Below are 22653 nucleotides of genomic sequence, written 5' to 3' on the forward strand. Positions count from 1 at the left end.
CTGTGGGATCCACAGATCCTGAGGTGTCAAGAATTTCTCATCCCTGCACCAATTAGGCATGCAAAACGCCCTCTGCTGCCAATCCTGGCGTTAAACGCCAGGTTGCTGCCCATTTCTGGCGTTTAACGCCAGCTTCTTGCCCTTTTCTGGCGTTAAATGCCAGTTTGGTGCCCATTTCTGGCGTTAAACGCCCATAATGGTGCCAGACTGGGCGTTTAAAGCCTATTCTGCTGCCCTTACTGGTGTTTAAACGCCAGTAGGCTTCTCCTCCAGGGTGTGCTATTTTTCATTCTATTTTTCAGTTTGTTTTTGCTTTTTCAATTGTTTTTGTGACTTCACATGATCATCAACCTATAGAAAACATAAAATAACAATGGAAAATAGAAATTTAACATAGATAAGTAAAATTGGGTTGCCTCCTAACAAGCGCTTCTTTAATGTCAGTAGCTTGACAGTGGGCTCTCATGGAGCCTCATAGATACTCAGAGCATGATGATGGCCTCTCAACACCAAACTTAGAGTTTGGTTGTGGCCTCCCAACACCAAACTTAGAGTTTGAATATGGGGATTTTGTTTGACTCTGTATTGAGAGAAGCTTTTCATGCTTCCTCTCCATGGTTACAGAGGGAGATCCTTGGGCTTTAAACACAAGGGAGTCCTCATTCACTTGAAGGACCAATTCTCCTCTGTCAACATCAATCACAGCTTTTGCTATGGCTAGGAAGGGTCTGCCAAGGATGATGGATTCATCCATACACTTTCCAGTATCTAGGATTATGAAATCAGCAGGGATGTAGTGGTCTTCAACCTTTACCAAGACATCCTCTATAAGTCCATAAGCCTGTTTCCTTAAATTGTCTGCCATCTCTAGTGAGATTCTTGCAGCTTGTACCTCAAGGATTCCTAGCTTCTCTATTACAGAGAGAGGCATGAGGTTTATTCTTGACCCTAGGTCACACAGAGCCTTCTCAAGGGTCATGGTGCCTATGGTACAAGATATTGAGAACTTTCCAGGATCTTGTCTCTTCAGAGGTAATTTCTGCCTAGTCAAGTCATCCAGTTCTTTGGTGAGCAAGGGGGGTTCATCCTCCCAAGTCTCATTACCAAATAGCTTGGCATTTAGCTTCATGATTGCTCCAAGGTACTTAGCAACTTGTTCTTTAGTAGCATCTTCATCCTCTTCAGAGGAAGAATACTCATCAGAGCTCATGAATGGCAAAAGTAAATTCAATGGAATCTCTATGGTCTCAGTGTGAGCCTTAGATTCCCGTGGTTCCTCATTAGGGAACTCCTTGGAGGCCAGTGGACGTCCATTGAGGTCTTTCTCAGTGGAGATCACTGCCTCTTCCTCCTTTCCAGGTTCGGCCGTGTGGGTTAGGTTGATGGCCTTGCACTCTCCTTTTGGATTCTCTTCTGTATTGCTTGGGAGAATACTAGGAGGGAGTTCAGTAACTTTCTTACTCAGCTGACCTACTTGTACCTCCAAATTTCTAATGGAGGACCGTTTTTCAGTCATGAAACTTTGAGTGGTTTTAATTAAATCAGAGACTATAGTTGCTAAGTCAGAGTGGCTCTCTTAGAATTCTCTATTTGTTGCTGAGAAGATGATGGAAAAGGCTTGCTATTGCTAAACCTATTTCTTCCACCATTATTGTTGTTGAAGCCTTGTTGAGGCCTCTGTTGATCCTTCTATGAGAGGTTTGGATGATTTCTCTATGAAGGATTATAGGTGTTTCCATAGGATTTTCCCATGTAATTCACCTCTTCCATTGCTAGGTTCTCAGGATCATAAGCTTCTTCTTCAGATGAAGCTTCTTTGGTACTGACTGTTGCTGCTTGCATTCCAGACAGACTTTGAAAAATCATATTGACTTGCTAAGTCAATATTTTGTTCTGAACCAATATGGCATTCAGAGTATCAATATCAAGAACTCCTTTCTTCTGACTTGTCCTATTATTCACAGGATTCCTTTCAGAGGTGTACATGAATTGGTTATTTGCAACCATTTCAATGAGTTCCTGAGCTTCTGCAGGCGTCTTCTTCAGATGAAGAGATCCTCCAGCAGAGCTGTCCAATGACATCTTGGACAATTCAGACAGACCATCATAGAAGATACCTATAATGCTCCATTCTGAAAGCATGTCAGAAGGATACCTTCTGATCAAATACTTGTATCTTTCCCAAGCTTCATAGAGGGATTCACCTTCCTTCTGTCTGAAGGTTTGGACTTCCACTCTAAGCTTGCTCAATTTTTGAGGTGGAAAGAACTTTGCCAAGAAGGCATTGACTAGCTTTTCCCAAGAGTTCAGGCTTTCTTTAGGTTGTGAATCTAACCATGTTCGAGCTCTGTCTCTTACAGCAAAGGGAAAAAGCATAAGCTTGTAGACCTCGGGATCAACCCCATTGGTGTTGACAGTGTCACAGATTTGCAAGAATTTAGCTAAGAACTGATGAGAATCTTCCAATGGAAGTCCATGAAACTTGCAATTCTGTTGCATTAGAGAAACTAATTGAGGCTTAAGCTCAAAGTTGTTTGCTCCAATGGCAGGGATTGAGATGCTTCTCCCATAGAAGTCAGGAGTAGGTGCAGTAAAGTCACCAAGCACCTTCCTTGCATTGTTGGCATTGTTGTTGTTTTCGGCTGCCATGGCTTCTTCTTGTTTGAAAAGTTCTGTTAGGTCCTCTTCAGAGAGTTATACTTTAGCTTCTCTTAGCTTTCTCTTCAAGGTCCTTTCAGGTTCAGGATCAGCTTCAACAAGAATACCCTTGTCCTTGTTCCTGCTCATATGAAAAGAGAGAAGAAGAAAATATGGAATCCTCTATGTCACATTACAGAGATTTCTTGAGGTGTCAGAGGAAAATAAAAATAGAAGGATGAGGTAGAGAAGAGAGAATTCGAACTTATCAAGAGGGACAGAGTTCGAATTATTGATAATGGAGAGGTATTAGTCCTCTAAATAGAAGGATTTGAGAAGAAGGGAAGAATTTTTGAAATTAAAGTAAAAAGATTTTGAAATAATTAAGAGCAATTTTGAAAATTTGGTAAATGATTTTCAAAAACTAAGATTGGGAAAGAAATTAAGTGATTTTTGAAAAAGATTTTGAAATTAGAAATAAAAAAGATATGATTGAAACTTAATTTTGAAAAAGATGTGATTGAAAAGATATGATTGAGAAGATATGATTGAGAATCAAATTTAAAAGAAGAAAGTTTTTAAAATTAAAGTTGATTACTTGACCAACAAGAAATTAAAAGATATGATTCTAGAATTAAAACTTTTGATCCTTTCTTAATAGGCAAGTAACAACTTGAAAATTTTGAATTAAATCACTAATTGTAGCAAGGATTTTCGAAAATAGTAATAAATAAAAAAATTGAAAAGAAATTGATTTTGAATAGATATGATTGAAAATATATGATTTGAAAAAAAAATTTGATTTTGAAAAATTATGAGAATTTGAAAAAAATTTGAATTAAAAACAAAATCTTCCCTCTAGTGTCCTCCTGGCGTTAAACGCCCAGAATGACATCCATAATGGCGTTTAACGCCCAAAATGATACCTTTTTGGGCGTTTAATGCCTAGCCAGGTACTCTGGCTGGCGTTTAAATGCCAGTTTTCCTTCTTCACTGGGCATTTTGAACGCCCAGCTTTTTCTGTGTAATTCCTCTGCTGAATGTTTTGAATCTTCAATTCTCTGTGTTATTGACTTAAAAAGACACAATTTAAATTTTTTTTTGAATTTTTAATGATGAGAAACAATAAAAAAAAATGCAACTAAGATTAAATAAACAATGCATGCAAGACACCAAACTCAGAAGTTTGTATATTAAGGACTATAACAATTTAAAAATGCATGTAAGAAACAACAAAAGACACAAAATAAGAGAAATTAAAGATCAGAGCACTGAAATCATCAAGAACAACTTGAAGATCAATGAAGAACATAATGCATATATTCGAAAAATGCAAGAAGAATGCAATTGACACCAAACTTAAGATTAGACACTAGATTAAAACAAGAAACATAAAATATTTTTGATTTTATAAATTTTATAAATTTTTTGTGATTTTTCAAAAATTATATGAAAAAGAAAATAAAGAGATTCAAAATTTTTAATAAGAATTCCAAGAATCATGCAATGTTAGTCTAAAACTCCGGTCCAGGAATTAGACATGGCTTACTAGCCAGCCAAGCTTTCAGTGAAAGCTTCGGTCCAAAACACTAGACATGGCCAATGGCCAGCCAAGCTTTAGAAGATCATTACTCTCAACAGAAAAATTGATAGAAATCAACAATCTCTTGTGATGATAAGTTGAAACCTCGGTCCAAAAGTTTAGACATGGTTTTACAACCAGCCAAACTTCAACAAATCATCATGAAACTCTAGAATTCATTCTTAAAAACTCTGAAGAATAGAATAGAAAATTTTTTTTTGTATTTTTTGAAAAAATTTTTTGAAAAAATAAAAAGTAAAAAGCATAATCATAAAATAAAATTACCTAATCTAAGCAACAAGATGAACCGTTAGTTGTCAGAACTCGAACAATCCCCGGCAACGGCGCCAAAAACTTGGTGCACGAAATTGTGATCATCAATGGCGCCAACAACTTGGTACGCACAATTGTAATCTCAACTCTTTATCACAACTCTGCACAACCAACCAGCAAGTGCACTGGGTCGTCCAAGTAATAAACCTTACGTGAGTAAGGGTCGATCCCACGGAGACTGTCGGCTTGAAGCAAGCTATGGTCACCTTGTAAATCTCAGTCAGGTGGATTCAAATGGTTATGGAGAATTGATAATTAAAAGATGAATAAAACATAAAATAAAGATAGAGATACTTATGTAATTCATTGGTAGGAATTTCAGATAAGCGTATGGAGATGCTTTGTTCCTTCTAAACCTCTGCTTTCCTATTGCCTTCATCCAATCATTCATACTCCTTTCCATGGCAAGCTTTATGTTGGGCATCACCATTGTCAATGGCTACTTCCCGTCCTCTCAGTAAAAATATTCCAAATGCACTGTCACCGCACGGCTAATCATCTGTCGGTTCTCGATCATGTTGGAATAGGATCCATCGATCCTTTTGCGTCTGTCACACGCCCAACACTCGCGAGTTTGAAGCTCGTCACAGTCATCCCTTCCCAGATCCTAGTCGGAATACCACAGACAAGGTTTAGACTTCCCAGATCTCAAGAATGACCGCCAATGATTCTAGCCTATACCACGAAGGTTCTAATCTTAGATTAGAAACCCAAGAGATACACATTCAAGCTTGTTTGCATGTAGAACGGAAGTGGTTGTCAGGCACACGTTCATAGGTGAGAATGGTGATGAGTGTCACGGATCATCACATTCATCAAGTTGAAGAACGAGTGTATATCTTAGAGAAGAAGTAGGCGTGAATTGAATAGAAAAACAGTAGTACTTTGCATTAATTCATGAAGAACAGCAGACCTCCACACCTTAATCTATGGTGTGTAGAAACTCTATCGTTGAAAATACATAGAACAAGAGGTCCAGACATGGCCAAATGGCCAGCCTCCCAAAGCGTGAACATACAAGTTCCAAGATGAAAAGTATGTAAAAGTCTCTCAAAATACAATAGCAAAAGGTCCTATTTGTAGAAAACTAGTAACCTAGGGTTTACAGAATTGAGTAAATGATGCAGAATTCACTTTCGGGCCCACTTGGTGTGTGTTTGGGCTGAGCATTGAAGCTTTCATGTGTAGAGGCTTTTCTTGGAGTTAAACGCCAACTTTTGTGCCAGTTTGGGCGTTTAACTCTAGCTTTTATGCCAGTTCTGGCGTTTTGACGCCAGAATTTCTATGCTGATTTTGAACGCCGGTTTAGGCCATGAAATCTTGGGAAAAGTATGGACTATTATATATTGCTGGAAAGCCCAAGATGTCTACTTTCCAACGCAATTGAGAGAGCACCAATTGGGCTACTGTAGCTCCAGAAAATCCACTTTGAGTGCAGGGAGGTCAGAATCCAACAACATCTGCAGTCCTTTTCAGCCTCTGAATCAGATTTTTACTCAGGTCCCTCATTTCAGCCAGAAAATACCTGAAATCACAGAAAAACACACAAACTCATAGTAAAGTCCAAAAATGTGATTTTTATTTAAAAACTAATAAAAACATAATAAAAACTAACTAAAATATACTAAAAACGTACTAAAAACAATGCCAAAAAGCATATAAATTATCCACTCATCAATGAGCTATCTTCTTACAAGTCTACTTGTCTTTTATTGTGTGATTTGAATTACTGGAATCTGACTTATAGTTGTCTTGGAGAACTTATTTGCTTTTAACTAAGTAGACGAAAACATCTTAGTATATAGTTGCTGATACACCACTATTTTATTGTTTATCTTGTGTTTAATTGAGTGATTTTTATCAAGTCTTCACCCACTTATTCATATGATTTTCATGATTTTATAATCCCTTCCTAGTATTGTTTTATGATTGAAAACTTACTTCCTAGAGATCTTTAATTAGTATATTTTAATTCTCCTTTATACCATTCGATGCCGTGATCCGTGTGTTAAGTATTTGAGGCTTTATAGGACAGGAATGGCTTAGAAAATGGAGAGGAATCTTGCAAAAATGGAAGGAACACAAGAAACCAAGGAGATGACTAGAGAGCACCGATGCGCACGCATGGCTCACGTGAGCGCGCGGAATGGAAAAATTTACAGCGACGCGTGCGCGTGCCTGACGCGTACGCGTGGATTGGAGTCTGCATAAAAGACGCGCACGCGTGGACGATGCGTACGCGTGACAAGGAAATTCACCAAATGACGCGTACGCATGACTGACACGTACGCGTGACCTTCGCGATCTGCAGAATTAACAGAAAATGCTGGGGGCAATTTTGGGCCGCGTTTTGACCCAGTTTTCGGCCCAAAAACACAGAATAAAGCTAGGAAACATGCAGAGACTCAACACACACAGAGATACATTCACATAATCTTATTAGGATAGTTTTTAGGTTCTTAGATCTGAATCTATAGAGGAATTACTCTCCCTCTAGTTTCTCTTTACATTCCTAGTTTATTGCTTTTGCTTTTGAATACTGAAGAGTCTTTACCTCCGTTGAAGATATTATTCTAGTTTGTTTCCCTACTTGCTCTTTTATTTATTCCATATTCTTAATTCTTGTTTAAAGTGGTAGTTGGATTATTTTCATGGATTGTTAGTGAAAATGATTACTTTTATCTTTAATTTAATTTTCAAAGCTTTATTTTATTCAATTTATTATGTCTTCTTCTTATATTTTTCTAAGCATTATATTCATGTCAATGGAGTAGACTCCATACTTGACATGGGGGTTGATTAAAAGGAGACACTTGAGTTGGAAGGCTTAAGTGATGGTTAAATTGGAAATTGTTGGCTAGTTCTGTATTTACTAACGCTAGACCTTCCTAAGGGAGAGGACTAGGAATTGCAAATAAGAGTTATCTCAATCACTTGACTTTCCTTTATTTAGTAAGGGTTAACTAAGTGAAAACAACAACCTTTTTGATACTACACCTAAGAGATCCCAACAAGGATAGAACTTCCAATTAATCATTCCCCCAGTCAAGGCTTTTTATCTAGAATATTAATAATCATTCTTAGTTTTTATTGCTTTAATTTATAATTATTTAATTGCTCATTATCCAAACTCAAACTCTTTTGAAAACTCCTGATTAATAAATTAGCATCCTTTCTCACAACTCGTTGGGAGACGACCTGGGACTCATACTCCCAGTATTTTTATTCTAAACTTTTTGTGACATCCTTTCTAAATTGATGAGGTGGATCTTTGCTGGTTAAGAGCTATACTCGCAACGCTGTTCTATTATATTATAATCTCTTAATTGGTCTAACTTCCGCCGCTCGTCAGTTTTGGCGCCGTTGCCGGGGAGTTGCAATTGTGTGCTAAATTATTAATTAGTGTACATATTTTTAGTTTTATTTGCATATTTTATTTTTATTTTATTACCATGAGCTATACGTTTCTCTCATTGAATGATGCATTCACTGCCTGATCTGAGCTTAGCTGCATTTGATCCTGAAATTGAAAGAACTATTTCACGTATTAGGCGAGCTCGACACAGGTTAGCCTCTAAGGGTGGTTAAGTGATTGTTATCGATTCACCAGTTTCATCTGAGGGCGAATATGAACCGCCATCTAAGAGAGAAACAAGCTCCTTTACTACTGATTCAGTTGATTCACATGCAGATAATATGGCAGCACCTAGGAGGATTACTCTCCAGGAAGCTGGAGCCCCAGATTTTACACTACAACCGTATCAAGTGCATCATCCAACTCTGGCTGCAGATTTTGAGCTGAAGACTACATTAATCAACTTGATGCCCAAGTTTCATGGCTTACCTGCTCAGGAGCCCATCAAGCACTTAAGGGATTTTTAGACAGCCTGTTCTACTGTTAGGCGTCGCGGTACGAATGAAACTTCTATTTTGTTAACCGCCTTCCCGTTTTCCCTTGAGTGAAAGGTGAGGGAGTGGTACTACTCCCAACCTAAGGTGACTATTACCAATTGGGATACCCTCAGGAGAGAATTTTTGGAAAAATACTTTCCAGCTGAAGTTACAGACAGACTGAGGAAAGAGATCTCCTGTATTGTTCAAGGAGAATCAAAAACTCTTTATGAGTACTGGGAGCACTTTAAGAACCTTCTAGACGCATGCCCCCATCACATGATTGACAGACTAGTGTTAATCAGCTACTTCACTCAAGGCATGAAGCCTCGGGATAAAACTACACTAGATGGTGCTAGTAATGGTTCTCTGAAGAAGTACAAGACCGCAGATGAAGCATGGTTACTGATTAGCGACTTAGCTGAGTCTACCAGGAATCACAGGCACAGAAGCAGCCACTCCAAAGCTATTGCAGAGGTTTCCTCTAGCACTGAGACCTCTGCTCTTACATAGAGTATATGTGAAATGACTAACCTACTGAAGCAAATGCAGTTAAATCAACAACAAACTCAGCCTTCCCCACCACAACAAAGCCAACAATTAGTTCCACAAAGAGTATGCGGAATATGTGCTGATTATAGTAATTATACTGATGAATGCCCGCAGCACCAACAAGAAGATAACACTGTGGCAGCTACTCATAACTTCTATGACTGCCCAAATTAAGGATACAATCAACAAGGTGGCAACTACAACAAGGTGGAAACTATAACCGAGGATGGCAAGACAACTGCAACCAAAGTTGGAGAGATAATTCCAACCATGGCTGGAGGGACAACTATAACAGAGGAGACAGAGATAATAATGGAAACCAGAGGTGGAATAACAACAATAGACAGCAGAATTAGAACCAACCTTACAGAGATCCTCACCTAAGACAGTTACAAGGACCCTAACATAACCAACAACAAGTCCCACAGATCACTTATCCTACTTCCTCATCAAATGATGAGATGTTTCGTTCTCTTGGACAAGGACAACAAGACTTGCAGACTACACTGAACTCTATTCTAAATGGTCTGAATGCTACCTTACAAGCTCTCGCTGCCCGAATAGATTCATTACCTACTTCCACTAACAACCTTTAAGCTCCAGTGGAATTCCTTCTCAACCCTTACCTAATTCCAAGGGTGGCATCAATGTCATCACTTTAAGGTCCAGAACTACACTGCCAGAGAAGAATCAGGAGGAGCCAAGCCCAATAGAACACACCCAAATTGAAGACTCAGTGGAAGTGGAAGATGCTGAAATGGAAGATGCTGAAGAGGAAGATCAAGTACAAGTCAAGGTTGAAGAAGAAATAGCTCAGCCAAGGAATGGAGCACCAAAGGATGCAGAAGCTGCAAGTAGCGCCATTCCTATCCCATTTCCACATCTTGCAAGGAAGTCCAGAAAGCAGATGGAACTTGATCCCAAAATGGTAGAAATTTTCAAAAAGGTTGAGGTAACTATTCCCCTTTTTTATGTTATTCATCAAGTACCTAAATATGCAAAGTTTCTGAAAGATTTATGCATTCATAAGGATAAAATTAATGAATTAGAAACTATTCCTTTAGGTAGTTCTATATCTGCTTTAATGGGAGGTATACCTGAAAAATGTAGTGATGCAGGTCCATGTATGGTAAACTGTACCATTGGAGGTGTAATATTTTCTGATTGCATGTGTGACTTAGGAGCGTGTGTTAGTATAATGCCATTGTCTATATATGATACTTTGAGGGTCCCTCCCTTAAAAAGGTTGGCAGCTCGTTTTGTGTTAGCAGATAAAAGCATTATTACAGTAGTTGGAATTGCTGAAGATGTATTAGTGAGCATTAAGGGGCTCACATTTTCCATTGACTTCTATATCCTGGAAATGCCCCCTAATGACTCAAGAAGACCATCATCAATCCTGCTTGGAAGACCATTCCTGAAGACTTCAAAATTCAAGCTGGATGCATTCTTAGGAACTTACTCCTTTGAGATAGATGGCAGAACAGTGAGTTTAAGTTTAAATGAAGCTATGAAGCACCCTCCAGAAGATCATTCTATCTTCCAGTGCGACATCATTGATGAAACTGTAGCTGAAGTTCACCAAGAAGAAGTAGAAGAGAAACACATGGAGCAAGGTCCAAGTGTGGGGACACCATCTGAACATAATGACGACACTTTACCATTACTACTAGCCCCGGATGATCCAAAACCTAGCCATGAGCAGAAATTGGAATTAAAGCCCCTTCCTCCACACCTCAAGTATGCTTACCTTGAGGATAATCAGAAGTTTCTAGTTATCATTGCAAGGGAACTCACTTCTCAACAGGAGGAGCAACTGCTCAGTATGCTGAGAAAACACAAGAAAGCAATTGGGTGGAGCTTGGCGGAAATAGTAGGCATCAGCTCTCAAGTTTGTGAGCACATAATATATTTAGAAGAGGAATCAAAACCCGTCCGTCAACCCCAAAGAAGATTGAATCCTACCATCTTAGAAGTTGTCAAGAAAGAAGTGACCATGCTACTTGAAGCAGATATCATTTACCCCATCTCATACAGTGAATGGGTCAGTCCAGTACAAGTGGTACCCAAGAAGTCTGGAGTCACAACAGTAAAGAATGAGCATGGAGAACTCCTGACAACTAGAGTGCAGAATTCATGGAGGGTTTGCATTGACTATAGGCGTCTCAACCAAGCTACTCGCAAGGATCATTACCCCTTGCCATTTATTGATCAGATGCTTGATCGCCTGTCAGGTAAATCGCATTACTGTTTTTTAGATGGTTATACAGGCTATTTTCAAATTCATATAGCTCCTGAAGATCAGGAGAAGACTACTTTTACATGTCCCTTTGGAACGTATGCATACAAAAGGATGCCTTTTGGCTTATGTAATGCACCGGCTACTTTCCAAAGATGCATGATGAATATCTTTTCAGATCTTATTGAGAACTGTATGGAAGTATTTATGGATGATTTTAGCGTTTATGGTGATTCATTCAACCTTTGCTTGGATAGTTTAGCTAGAGTATTAGACAGGTGTGTTAGTTCAAACCTTGTATTGAATTTTGAAAAATGTCACTTTATGGTAAAACAAGTGATTGTTCTAGGACATGTTGTTTCTAACACGGGTATTTCTGTAGATCCAGCAAAGGTGGATGTCATTTCTAGTTTACCTTACCCCCTCCCCCGTGAGGGAAGTCCGTTCGTTCCTTGGCCATGCAGGTTTTTACAGGAGATTCATTAAGGACTTCAGTAAGGTAGTATTACCTTTATCCAGACTGTTGCAGAAAGATATTGAGTTTGAGTTCATTGAGGATTGCATGCAAGCATTTGATAAGCTGAAGATCGCCTTGACGCAAGCTCCAATTGTGAGAGGACCAGATTGGAGCCAGCAATTTGAAATTATGTGTGATGCCTCCAACCATGCAGTAGGAGCGGTGCTGGCCCAGCGCAAAGGTAAAGACCCCTTCGTAATTGCTTATGCATCTAAGACCTTAGATGCTGCGCAGTCTAATTACACTACTACTGAAAAAGAGCTTCTAGCTATTGTTTTTGCTCTGAATAAATTCCGAGCCTATTTACTTGGTACTAAGGTGGTAGTGTACTCAGACCATGCAGCTCTAAAGTATTTATTAGCTAAAAAAGAGTCTAAACCAAGATTGATATGTTGGATACTGTTGCTGCAAGAATTTGATTTAGAAATTAAGGATAGGAGTGGTAACCAGAATTTAGTGGCAGATCACTTGAGTTGCCTTGAGCACATTAAGGATGACTCCACTCCTATAAATGATGCTTTTCCATTTGATAGCTTGCATGCAGTATCCAAAGTAGTTCCTTGGTATGCACCTGTATCTAATTATCTAGTTAGCCACACTTTCCCTCCCAATTTTACTAAGCATCAAAGGGACAAGCTGAAAAGCGAATCTAAATATTACATATGGGATGACACATACTTATGGAGGTGTGGTGTTGACCAGGTAATTAGAATATGTGTGCCCCAATCAGAATTCCAGTCCATTTTAGAGGCCTACCACTCTTCTGAGAGTGGAGGACATTTTGGCCCTCAAAGAACAACTAGAAAAATCTTAGACTGTGGATTCTAGTGGCCTACTCTTTTTAAAGATGCTGCTGAATTTTGTAAATCTTGTTCCCCATGCCAAAGGTTTGGTAATATATCCAAGAGGAATGAGATGCCTCAATAGATTATGCTTTTCTGTGAAATTTTTTATGTTTGGGGCATTGACTTCATGGGTCCATTTCCAAACTCTAATGGTTACCTTTATATACTGTCAGCTGTAGATTATGTTTCTAAATGGGTGGAAGCAATTCCTACCCGTACTGATGATGCTAACACTGTTGTTTCCTTTGTTAGAAACCATATTATTTGCCGCTTTGGATCACCACGAGCAATCGTGAGTGATCAAGGCACTCACTTTTGTAACAAGAGACTGACAGGATTACTGAAGAAGCATGGAATTGTTCATAAAGTAGCAACAGCTTATCATCCTCAGACCAATGGACAAGTTGAAGTATCTAACAGAGAGATTAAACGTATTCTGGAGAAGATAGTAAAGCCCTATAGGAAGGACTGGAGTGCCAGGCTACAAGATGCACTCTGAGCATATAGAACAGCGTACAAGACACCCACTGGGATGAGCCTCTTTCGCTTAGTGTACAAAAAGGCTTGCCACCTTCCAGTAGAGGTAGAACACAAGGCTTTCTGGGCTGTGAGGGAGTGCAATATGAATTTTAAAGAATCTGGTGCTGAAAGAAAGTTGCAACTAGCAGAATTGGAGAATCTTTGCCTAGAAGCATATGACAACTCCAGGCGATACAAAGAGAAGATGAAGGCTGTCCATGACAAGCATGTAAAAAGGAGAGAATTCAGACCAGGGGAGTTAGTTCTTCTTTATAACTCCAGACTAAGGCTTATGCCAGGTAAACTGAGATCAAGATGGAAAGGTCCCTACAGAGTAGAAAAGGCAGAGCCATACGGAGTTTTTCACCTACGTCATCCTTCAAGCTCTAAATTCATAAAGGTCAATGGACATCGCCTAAAGCTTTATCATGGAGAAAAGACGAAGGATCACAAAGAGCTAGAGGTTTTCCTCTTGGAAGACCCACTAACAGAAGCAGAATGAGCCTGAAGAACGTCCAACTTAAGGACGTAAAAGCAAAGTTCTAGGTGGGAGACAACCCACCATGGTATGATCGTTCCGTTTTAGTCTTAGTTTTATTCTATTTTGCTTTTGTTAATGACTCTTCTTATAATCTCTGCATATAGCATGCATTTGCATTTACATTCTGCATATATTAAAAGAAATACACACGACGCGTAAGTGTCGCTGACGCGTCCACGTCATAGGTGCATTCGAAACAAGGAAGAAAAGAAGCAGAGAGTCACGCGGGAGCGTGGCTGGAGGCTTGCCTTAGGCACAAGCATGCCCACGTGTAAGCGTCAATGATGCGTCTGCGTTATTTGAAAAATAGCCTCCCACGCGTGCGCGTCGCCCATGCGCACGCGTGACCCTGCGAACTCGACGTAAATGGGTATATGGTAGAGAGTTATGGTGGAGTGGGGTTGGAATGGTGCTAGAAGCACAAGCCCTACCACGCGAATGCGTGCCCCACGCATCCGCGTCGTTTTTCAAAATATGGCCATTCACGCGTGCGCGTCACCCACGCGCACGCGTCACCCTAATTTTTGGCATTATGCGAACAAAACAGAAAGTTGCGCGTGCGCGAGGCTGCACCCGCGCCAATAGCATAAATCACTTCACGCGAACGCGTGACCCACGCGTCCGCGTCATCTGAAAATAACGCCAATCACCCGAAAGCATTAACCACGCGTCCGCGTCATATGCGACGCACAACTTATCCAGATCAATGCCAGATATCATATCTTTTCTTCTCCAAATCCTAATTTTTCTTATCCCTTCTTATTTCTTTCTTCTCTCTTCTTCCTTCGTTATTCTTTCTAATTTTTTTTATTTTCTCCAACCTTATTTTTCACTTTCATTATCAAGGTTCTTTTCTTTCTTTCTTCACTTTTACTTTTCCATTATTTTTAATTATGTTTTCTTCGTTTTCTTTTTACTTTCATTATCTACGTTTTCCTTCTTTTCCTTTTTATTCTTTTAATTGGTGTTAGAAATTTAATTAGGTGATTATTTTCTTTTACATTTTGCTTGTGGATTATTGTGGAATTGTTTGATAATTAATATTACTTCTTAAAGGGTTATTTGCATGTTCAATATAATACTTTCGATAACATATTTACCATGCATGCTATGTGTTTGTGAAAAAGCCCGTATGGCATTATACATTATTTTAAATTATTCTATTCCACTACTCTAATGCCTATTTTTCACAAAACCCTTTTTATATTTTATTGATCAAATATAATTGTCAATACAAATAAAATGTTAGTTTGAAAGAGTTGATAATCAAACTTGGACATTTAATGCTTGATCTATGCTACTCATGCCTTTGCCGGCATGCCAATAAACATCTTGCATTTAATAGCCATCACATGCACTTGCTATATTTCTATTGATGAACTTTTCACATGTAGTCATGACCATGTGTTAACGACATCCTTCTTTATCGTGCATTGATTATCACCTAGACTATCCTCTCCCTTGCTTGAACCCTTAGCTTTACATATTACTTTCTTTTTTTCTTTTCAAGATGGCCACCAAGAAAGGTAAAGAGAAAGCTACTCCCAAACCACCAGCAAGGAAAGAAACAAAAAGAACACTAGTGGCAGAGCCATCTTCAACAGCAGTAAATCCCTCAACAAAATGAATCAAGAGGATCATCAAGGTCGATGAAAAAGAGAAAGCTTTCCCAGCAAAGGACACTGCGCGGTTCACTAACCGTTACTGTGAGCAGATGTTCCCCATCCTGGCTGAGAGAAACTATAACAATGAGTATCTACTCATCCTCCTAACCAACATTGTTGAATTTGTTGAGCCGCGAATTGAATGAAGACATTGGGAATTCCTACGGAGACAGCCACGGCAGGTTAATCTTTCATGGGTAGTTGAATTCTACTCCAATTTTCACATGCCAACCATGCAGTCTGTCTATGTCCGTCAGAAGCAAGTTCCCATAACAGAAGAGGCCATTCAACAAGTTTTAGATCTTCCCCCTGCTCCAGAAGGATTGGACGCATTCCAAGAAGCCTCATTCAAACGCCAGACATACCAATTTGACTGGGACGCCGTTCTCAGAGTTATAGCACAACCTGGCAGCAGATGGATCTATGGATACCATCGATCTCGACCTAAGAGCATATTGGCTTCAGCACTCACCTTGAAGGCTCGAGTTTGGGCATAGATTATGTCTCATTACGTCTTTTCGAGCACTCACGAGTCCTCCTTCACTGCAGACATGGCTGTTCTACTCTGGTGTATCCTTACAGACCAGCACCTCAATTTACCAAGACATATTCGGCATGCTCTGGGACACGTACAGATTGTGGGTAACATACCTTTTCCCGCCTTAGTTTCAAAATTAGTCTCACCAGCCGGAGTCTCCCACAGAGCTGGGGACACCAAAGCCATGATTCCACGAGATGATCAGTACGTCCCTAACGGGAAGTATATCAGACCTCCTGCAACAACTATCAACCGGAGCACAGAACCAGCAGAAGATATCCCCTCTCCTACCACATCACAAGCACCTTCAACAAACCAACTGCTCCATCAGATACTTGATAGATTAGACCAGCTTGACCAGAAAGGAAAGCAAAGGGAGCGCCGTAACAAGCGCAGATTGATATACCTCAAGGAGCTACTTGTTGGTAACCGCCCACCTGAAGAAAACCCAGACACCCCGGACTCCACTTTATTTACCAGCACAGGGAGCCATGACGGTCCCGATTCTGGAGATGCTGCTACCAGCCCCCCTTTGTTCCTGACTGATGGCACCGAGGACGGTGCCAAGCTTTAAGTGTGGGGAGGTCAGTTAGTACCTGACTTCTGGAGGTAATTTCTCTTTCTTAGCACCAATAGAATATGATATTTATTTAATTTTTCTTTTGTTAGGATAGGATAAAATTGCATAGTAATAGGTTATTTGCATGCATGTTCTATTTGGTTAGAAAATAATAAGTTTCTTTATAAGACCCTATTTTTGAAAAATTTCACTAATTTAAATAAAAACTCTTGTGTTAAACTTGTTTGGAAGTTGTATTTGGAACATAGTTAAAAGCTAGAACACACAATCTGTGAGAATTGAGCTTAATTGTATGGTTACATTATTTAACCAAAAAAATTTTTATTCTTGTGTGTTTGCTTCTCTATGATTGTAATCTATATTTTGTTCCATCCTATATGTCCAATGTTTAATGTGTTATATGCATGCATATGATTGAGGCCATTATTTGATTAATAACTCACTTATCCTAAATAGCCTACCCTTCTATTTACCTTTGTTAGCCAACTTTGAGCCTTTTTAAATCTCCTTTGTTCTATATTTTACCACATTACTAGCCTTAAGCGGAAAAACAAGTAATACCCCAAATTGAATCTTTGGTTAGCTTAAGATAGAAATTGTGTGTCAATTAACTGTGAGAAAATTGTGAGAACATGGGTTAATAAGGGAATGTGTCATGATAAAATATTAGAAATTTGGGTACCTACTCATGTGAAACTAGAAAAATTAAAAATCCATGTGCATTGGCAATGTTATATTTATTTTTATGCTTCAAAAAAGAAAAAAAAAGAAAAAAAATCCAAAAAAATATTCAAGTAATTAAGTGATTCAATAAATGAATAAGGGGACAAAATTACCCCAATGTTAAGCTTAATGAAAAATCAATGCACATGTGATACAAGTTAAAAGAAGAGTTGATGCATGAGTACGTAATACAAAAGTGGGAAAACTTTGGGTAACTAGGCATGAATTTAAAAGTATAGAGTGTATGTATAGGTAAGAGCTTAGGTTAATCAAGGATTCAATTTATAGCTCACTCAGCTATATATATACCCTCACCTTTACCTTGGCCCCATTACAACCTTAAAAAGACCTCATGATGTTTGCATTGGTACATTAAATACTTGTTGATTGGTTAGGTGAAGAACAAGGTTTATAAAGCATGATTAGATAAGAGCAGAGTGATTACCCTATACACTAGAGTGACTAGAGTGTATATACACCATTAGTGAGGGTTCAATGCTTGATTTTGTGTTCCCTGCTTTCATGAGCTGTCTTCTCACAAGTTTAATTGCTTTTACTGTATGAATTTTAATTAGTAATATTTGATTTAAATGTCTTGAAGAACTTATCTATTTTTAACCAGGTAGGCAAAAAAATCATTTTAGCATATAGTTACATTCATATACATAGGTTGCATTGCATGAGTCTTACTTTTCCCTACTCATTTATTTTATCTCCTTAAGCTAAGCATGAGGACATGCTAATGTTTAAGTGTGGGGAGGTTGATAAACCGCTATTTTATGGTTTATCTTGTGTTTAATTGAGTGGTTTTTATCAAGTCTTCACCCACTTATTCATATGATTTGCATGATTTTATAATCCCTTCCTAGTATTATTTTATGATTGAAAACTTGCTTCCTAGAGATCTTTAATTAGTATATTTTAATTCTCATTTTTACCATTCGATGCCGTGATCCGTGTGTTAAGTGTATCAGGCTTTATAGGGAAGGAATGGCTTAGGAAATGGAGAGGAATCTTGCAAAAATGGAAGGAACACAAGAAACCAAGGATATGACCAGCGAGCACCGACGCGCACGCATGGCTCACGCGAGCGCGCGGAATGGAAAAATTTACAGCAATGCGTGCGCGTGCCTGATGCGTACGCGTGGATTGGAGTCTGCACAAAAGACGCGCACGCATGGACGACGCATACGCGTGACAAGGAAATTCGCCAAATGACGCGCACGCGTGACTGACGCGTACGCGTGACCTTCGCGATCTGCAGAATTAACAGAAAATACTGGGGGTGATTTCGGGCCGTGTTTTGACCCAGTTTTTGGCCCAGAAACACAGAATAAAGCCAGGGAACATGCAGAGACTCAACACACACAGAGATACATTCACATAATCTTATTAGGATAGTTTTTAGGTTTTTAGATCTGAATCTAGAGAGGAATTACTCTCCCTCTAGTTTCTCTTTACATTCCTAGTATATTGCTTTTGCTTTTGGATACTGAAGTGTCATTACCTCCGTTGAAGATATTATTCTAGTTTGTTTCCCTACTTGCTCTTTTATTTATTCCATATTCTTAATTCTTGTTTAAAGTGGTAGTTGGATTATTTTCATGGATTGTTAGTGAAAAGGATTACTTTTATCTTTAATTAATTTTCAAAGCTTTATTTTATTCAATTTATTATGTCTTCTTCTTATATTTTTCTAAGCGTTATATTCATGTCAATGGAGTAGACTCCATACTTGACATGGGGGTTGATTAAAAGGAGACACTTGAGTTGGAAGGCTTAAGTAATGGTTAAATTGGAAGTTGTTGGCTAGTTCTGTATTTACTAACGCTAGACCTTCCTAAGGAAGAGGACTAGGAATTGCGAATAAGAGTTAGCTCAATCACTTGACTTTCCTTTATTTAGTAAGGGTTAACTAAGTGAAAACAACAACCTTTTTGATACTACACCTAAGAGATCCTAACAAGGATAGAACTTCCAATTAATCATTCCCCCAGTCAAGGCTTTTTATCTAGAATATTAATAATCATTTTTAGTTTTTATTGCTTTAATTTACAATTATTTAATTGCTCATTATCCAAACTCAAACTCTTTTGAAAACTCCTGATTAATAAATTAGCATCCTTTCTCGAAACTCATTGGGAGACGACCTGGGACTCATACTCCCAGTATTTTTATTCTAAACTTTTTGTGACAACCTTTCTAAATTGACGAGGCGGATCTTTGCTGGTTAAGAGCTATACTCGCAACGCTGTTCTATTATATTATAATCTCTTAATTGGTCTAACTTCTGCCGCTTGTCAGTTGCATTCATAGGTTGCATCTCATGAGTCTTACTTCCCCCATTCATTCTTTCTAACTCCTTGAGCTTAGCATGAAGACATGCTAATGTTTAAGTGTGGGAAGATTGATAAACCACTATTTTATGATTTATCTTGTGCTAATTTGAGTGGTTTTTATCAACTCTCTGCTCACTTATTCATATAATTTGCATGAGTTTACATTTTCCTTCCTAATTTTGTGCTATGATTGAAAACATGCTTCTTTGGCCTTAAATTACTAATTTTAATCCTCTCTTATTACCATTCGATGCTGTGATATGTGTGTTAAGTGATTTCAGGGTTTATATGGTAGGAATGACTTAGAGGATGGAAAGAAAGCATGCAAAAGTGGAAGGAATACAAGAAATAGAAGGAATTGCTAAGCTGTCCAGCCTAACCTCTTCGTACTTAACTGACCATAACTTGAGCTACAGAGGTCCAAATGAGGCGGTTCCAGTTGCGTTGGAAAGCTAACATCCGGGGCTTCAAAACCATATATAATTTTCCATATTTTCCATGCTGTTAAGCGACGCACATGCGTGGATCACGCGTACACGTGACCTGGAGAAAATTCAATCCACGCGTACATGTGGACGACACGTACGCGTGATGTGCGCACGTGCTGGACGTATCAGAAATCGCTAGGGGCAATTTCTGGGCTATTGTTGACCCAGTTTTTGGCCCAGAAAACACAGATTAGAGGCTACAGAGTGGGGGAATGCAATTATTCATTGAAACAACTTCTCATAATTCACAATTTTAGGTTTTAGATGTAGTTTCTAGAGAGAGAGAGGCTCTCTCCTCTCTCTTAGGTTTTAGGATTTAGAATTTCTTCTTTCAATTTCTCCCTTGGTTCAGGTTCAATGTTCTTTTAATTTAGTTTTCTTATACTTTTATTTACCCTATTACTTTTAATTCATTACCTTTAATTATTTCTCAGTTATTATTTATCATGTCTTCCTTTTATTCCCTTTTTAATTCTGTACAAGTAATTTTCATGTCAATGGAATAGACTCCCAACTTGACTTGGGGGTTGATTAAGAGGAGATCCTAGAGTTGGAATGCTCAAGTGATTAGTTAAATTGGAAATTGTTGGCTAACTTCCTGGTCTCTAACTCTAATCCTTCCTTAGGAGAGGATTAGGACCTAGGATTCAAAGTTGGTTAGTTAGTTGTTTGCCTTTCCTTTATTCTGTAAAGGATAACCAAGTAGAACAACACCCTTTTTAATCTTACACTTGGGAAAAATCCAACAAGGATAGAACTTCCAATTAATCATTCCCTCGGTCAAGGCTTTTTATTTGATTATATGAATCTCTTTTAATTTACATTGCCTTAATTCACAATCCTTTATTTTTCTGTTATTCAACTCTTAAAATTTCTCAGAAAACTCATAACCAATAATAAACACACTTCCCTGCAATTCCTTGAGAGACGAACCAATGTTTAAATACTTCGGTTATTACTTTTTAGGGGTTTTGTTACTTGTGACAACCAAATTTTTGTACGAAAGGATTATTGTTAGTTTAGAAACTATACTTGCAACGAGAACTTATTTGTGAAATTCTCTACTAGCAAAAATCCGTTCATTAAAGGACAAAGCCAAACACCCCCTAAGCCTATTAGGAATTAAACAAGGAGATCGGGAGAGTCTTCGCTCTTATATGGAAAGATTCAACAAAGCTTGCCTGGACATACAAAGTCTACCAATAGAAGCAACCATCATGGGTCTCATCAATGGCCTACGAGAAGGACCCTTTAGTCACTCCATATCAAAGAAACACCCAACATCTTTAAATGAAGTACAAGAACGGGCAGAGAAATACATCAACATGGAGAAAAATTCTTGTTAGGAGATACCTCAAAATCTGGATTCTCCTACTCATCTTGAGATAAGGATAAAGAGTCCAAGAAAAAGGAAGATCAACACGGAGAGAAGCCTAAAAAATACCACAATTTCACCCCTCTTCGGGTGTCTCTTGTGGATGTTTTTCGAGAAGTATGTCACACTGAGAAGATTCCACCACCTCATCCAATCAAAAGCAAAAAAGGAGAGGGAAATCGGACAGAATATTGTGAGTACCACCGAATCTATGGACATCCTACAAATGAGTGCTTCGACTTGAAGAATGTCATAGAAAAATTGTAAGAGAAGGGTGACTAGATCGGTACTTAGCCAACAAAACAGACGAACCCAGAAAAAGAAGAAGGGACGAAGAGGTTGGTCGAGCTGAACGACCACCCCGCACCCCGGAGAGGCACGTTGATGACTTGCATCCTCTACCCTTCTTTCTTGCATAAAGAAGACCATAAAAGAGCATAAACTTCATTTGATCAGTACAATTCATGCATTATTTGATGAATATTATGGTACACTACTTTGAGATGAGTTGTGCTGAATTTCAGGTAAAAAAGGCATCAAAAATGGGTAGAAGACAAACAAGAAGCTGGGCGTATGAAACTGGCGTGCCACTTGAGAGCAAACGCCACAAAAATGCACTGGCATGGCACGCCAGTACTAAATTCTAGAAGGGAAGTCCAAGCATGCATGTGGGCGCGGCACGCCAGGGACTGGGTGTGGCACGCTAGTACAAAATTCCAGAGAGTAACAATGGAGGACACAAAAGGGGCGTGGCACGCCAGGTTGGGCGTCACACGCCTAATCCATCAACTACTATGGGCGTGCCACTTGAGCAAAGGGGCGTGGCACGCCAACCCACCATTCCAAGAAGAACCCCACTATGGCGTGCCACTTGGTATCGAAGGCGTGGCACGCCAGCTCCAAGAAGTCACTTGGGCATGCCACTTGAGAACCCAGGCATGGCACGCCAAGCTTGAAGAGTTCACAAATCCATGGGCGTGCCACTTGAACAGCATGGCGTGGCACGCTGGTACAATAATCCAGAGAAGGGGCTGAAGGAAATTAAAGACTGGGCGTGCCACTTGAAGTCAAAGGCGTGGCATACCAACTTCTCAATCTCACTTAGGCGTGCCACTTGAGCAACCAGGCGTGGCACGCCAGTGCACAAAGAGACCAAAAGCAAGGACTGGGCGTGCCACTTGGTATCGAAGGCGTGGCACGCCAACCCAAGCATCTCACTATGGCGTGGCACTTGAAGGCTGAGGTGTGGCACGCCAACTACTGGAACCAAGGTAAGATCATGAGCGTGGC

General features: G+C 39.2%; 1 non-coding gene across 1 annotated transcript; it reads left to right on the forward strand.

Moving 5' to 3' along the window:
- Positions 1 to 2136: 2136 nt before the first annotated feature.
- On the forward strand, positions 2137 to 2244 carry LOC148544157 (small nucleolar RNA R71). Its single transcript, XR_015901395.1, has one exon. It is a non-coding gene; the product is annotated as a small nucleolar RNA R71 (small nucleolar RNA).
- Positions 2245 to 22653: the final 20409 nt, after the last annotated feature.

Source organism: Arachis ipaensis, chromosome B9 (assembly GCF_059453495.1).
Source record: "Arachis ipaensis isolate K30076 ecotype BB chromosome B9, ASM5945349v1, whole genome shotgun sequence".
Lineage (NCBI taxonomy): Eukaryota > Viridiplantae > Streptophyta > Magnoliopsida > Fabales > Fabaceae > Arachis > Arachis ipaensis.